Source organism: Etheostoma spectabile, chromosome 23, assembly GCF_008692095.1.
Source record: "Etheostoma spectabile isolate EspeVRDwgs_2016 chromosome 23, UIUC_Espe_1.0, whole genome shotgun sequence".
NCBI lineage: Eukaryota > Metazoa > Chordata > Actinopteri > Perciformes > Percidae > Etheostoma > Etheostoma spectabile.
The window spans coordinates 19,640,789-19,644,454 of NC_045755.1; the positions used below are offsets into that span (position 1 = coordinate 19,640,789).

At 42.1% G+C, this 3,666-nt stretch overlaps 1 protein-coding gene and 1 long non-coding RNA gene across 2 annotated transcripts in view; both read left to right on the plus strand.

Moving 5' to 3' along the window:
• Window positions 1-3,666, plus strand: part of LOC116673112 (thyrotropin-releasing hormone-degrading ectoenzyme) — a 230,640-nt gene that overhangs the window by 124,401 nt on the left and 102,573 nt on the right. The window lies entirely within an intron of this gene.
• LOC116673125 (uncharacterized) overlaps window positions 1-3,666 on the plus strand; it is an 18,192-nt gene that overhangs the window by 1,983 nt on the left and 12,543 nt on the right. The window lies entirely within an intron of this gene.

Consider the following 3,666-nt stretch of genomic DNA (forward strand, 5'->3'; position numbering starts at 1 on the left):
CACACACACACACACACTCACACGCGCACACACGCACACACACTCACAAAGCAAGAACACGTTTGAGGCTTTCAATAATAAAGAGCTCACTTGTAAGAAGTTTGGAAAACATAAACCAACTTTTATTCTAATAACTGTTTGGAGAAGTGGTTTAGCTGTACATGGTGTGTGAGTGAGTGCACTTTACAAAGTTTAACTGTGGGGATTTCTAATGTTAAATAATTCTCAAATAAATAATAGTAATCAAAGTTAGTCTAGGATTTAGATGTTGCCAATCCAAAGTGCATTAAAGGATTGTAAGTCAATGCCCTCACATGCATGGAAATACAGTTTGTGTGCGTTTTCAATTGGCATCTGTCGGATTATCCTCTCCTGCTGCTGCCATGTTTTATTTCGACATCCATCAGAAACAATGATTTGAAGACCTAAAAAATGAAATTATAATTAAAGAGTTATTAATATCTAATCGCCTTTCTAGTTTCTTTCTAGACTAAATCTGAGGGATTTTATTTTCAAGTTATCTGCATTACATCGCGACATCAGGCTGCTGTGTGGACTCTGGAATCGTTATGTAGGCTATACACGATGGCTTTAATGTCAGACTGGTGATCAAAAGTGGTGCTGCGGTATTGTTGGTATACAACATGCTGCTGTTGTTGACAGGTTCAGGGTGCATATAATGAATGCTGCTGTTGTTCTCAGGTGAACAGATGGAGAACATGTGGACTGAAATGTGAGCAGACAGGCTGTTTCCTCTGTCAGCTGAGAGAGAAACAGATGAATTTATACAGTCAATGAGTTTAGACACTGAAATGAACACAGCTGCTGTTTACCTGTGTCAAAGAGCCTTAGCTGCAGTACTACCAATGGCCACCAGGGGCCGGCTCCAGATTAGAGGATGACACGGTAGTGGATTTTCACTCCTGTCCCGTCCCACTCCCATAGAAAGAAATCTTGTCCCGTCCCACTCCCAGACCAAAGTTTAAAAACTAATCCCATCCCATCCCGCTCCTGTTTAAACTGACTCACGCTCCTGGACCGCTCCCATTTACATGCGAGCAATTTGTCGGTCAGACGAGACTTGACACCTGACGGCAATTTTCGCTTGATGAACGAAGCGATGCTTGGCTGATTCTTTCCCGAATTTGCCTTGCAGGTGTGCCTCTTCAGACCGCTCGTCCCTGAATCCCTAGCGTACTTGACTAAGACTAAGCACGTCTTACAAGCAGCGTACATCGTGCTATCACCGTCACATTCTACTCTCATAAACTTAATTAATATTTCAGACTTTCCGACCAGTTCTGTGAACTTAATAGACATGTCATGACTTCTGACTTTGCGCTGTAAATCATTTTTGCCACATGGACGTCTCCGGCGCTGTTAGCTCCTCCATCACTGCTCTTTAACTACGGCGGTAGGCCGTGACAAAAAGCACCGATGGCTTCTGGGACGGCTGGGTCGTGTAGTTATTTTTTAATTGCGTTACTTGTAGCGTGATTAAAAGGAAACTACAAAATGGTGCATTTACTTTTTTTTGCATTTAGGTGCATTTAGATTTTTTTGCCGTCTTTGCTATTGGTTGATTCCCGCTCCCGTCTGCTCCCGTTAACCATTTATCCCGTACCGTCCAAATCCCGTGATTAATAGTAAATATGACTCCCATGCTGCAGGAATCCCACGGGAATCCCGTGACCCGTGGGATTCCCGAAAAAATGTCAGCCTCTACTCCAGATATACTAATTTATACTATACTGTACTACTTGTCCGGAAGTGTCTTTCACAACACATTTTTGCCTCAATTGCTGATTTCACATCTTTAATGTATGTCTTGGTCTACATATTTTAAGTATTGCTCCAATAATAAGACATTAAACCTGTTTTTTTGGCCACTTGGGGCCAGCAGAAACAAGTTTTGAACACAACATTAACATATCTTTAACACAACATTAGCATTTCTAAGTTGGTATCTGAATAGTGGTTACAATTAACTTTTTGTTGTAATGAGTAAAGTAACATGTTAGTTTTGCCAATTAGGTCATCAGTTATTTAGTTACGTTTCCCAAAAAGCAATCTGTTACTTTTAAGATATTACATATTTCCCTGTATCTTTTGTTTTGGAGGTGAAAAGGACAAGAATGTCAGAGTAAAAAGCTCTACTTCAGAGTTACTGTTCTCAAGGCTGTAATGTAACAAGTTACTTTTTATTGGTTGTTATCTTGTTATGTTAAAATTAACGTTACCCAAACCTCTCCAGCAGTAACAGAGCAACAGGATCATTCATCTAGATCAGTCTCTAGAGCTAGACCTCCGTCAACGTCATAGACAGAGGCTGCATTTGGCCTCATTTGATTGCTCCTTAACTCCTCTGGTGGACCGCAAGTTGTTCTGTCCTTCCTCTGTGAAAGCCTCCTCAAAGCTCTGATTTCTGCCCTGAGGACCAAGGAGCGAGCACTGAGGAGGCATCATCGAGGAGCTATAGGCGAGGATACACAAGAGCAGCCTTCCTGGAAGCCAGGCAGCTGAAGGAGTTGATAACTCTGCACATTCAGCTCGTCGCCTCTCTCATCCCGTGATTTCCTCGTTTCTCTCCCAGGCCTCCTCGGTGGGAGGGACTAAGATGCAAAGAGGGGAGGCATGGTCTAGCTAGCTGTCGAGATGTACATTGCCGAGATCTGAGGAGCAGTTAACCATAGTCCTCAACAATCCACCAGAGTTCAGAATGCCAACACAAAGAAAGCGGAAAGTGACGGACATCCGGCCGAAATGAGGGACATCTGGCGGCACCTGAACAATCCCCTGAAGGGAAACGTCGCCGACATAGACTAGTGTCCACCTGATGTTTGGTGACGATAGCAGGTGTGTTTATGTCAAACACTATATGTGGCCTGGTGTGGTCAAGTGATTCAGGCAGGTGATACACACACAGCAGATTACAGATATCTAAGGTGGTATGTGCAAGTCAAATATAGTTTGTGTGCCCAGAAGCCCGGGTGTGCACACATATTCATAGGTTATGGAAAGGTGTATTTGCTGGTGTTACATGTGGAGCAGAAGCTTGTCTAAAGCTATGTGCAAAGAATAAATGTGCGTTCACCGTCCAGGTGTGTCTACATTAGAGCTGTTACAATTCCAAATTTTGCTGTACAATTAATGTTCTCAAAAATTGTGATTAACAGTATAATCGTCTCTTTCAGTCACATAATCATTCACGTATTACTTATTTTAAACAAATTGAAGTTTTGAAAGAATTCCAGGATACATATTTATATTTATATACAGTATATCACCACATATGTTATGTGACCCAGATAATGTAATAACACAAATACACAGGTTATGAAGTAAGCCACGCCTATTATGAAAAAAAATCCCTTTTCTGGGATTTGGGTTGATTTTTTTTGTCTCTGGTGCTTCCACACACAAACAAACTTGGAAAAAAAACTATCCATGCTGTTTTGATTGAGATCTGGTTTCTGAGTGACCTCTGCCTTCAGTCTCCGGGTGAGCTGGTCAACATCTCCAAGCTTTCTACGTCACTAGAGACGAGGTGGCTAACCATAGCACATAGTGCTAGCATGCTAGCTCGTTCTAAATGGCAAAACACTGCTACAACACACACTAGTTGACCATCATCTCCTAAAGAACTACTTCCTGTCCCTGTTCTAC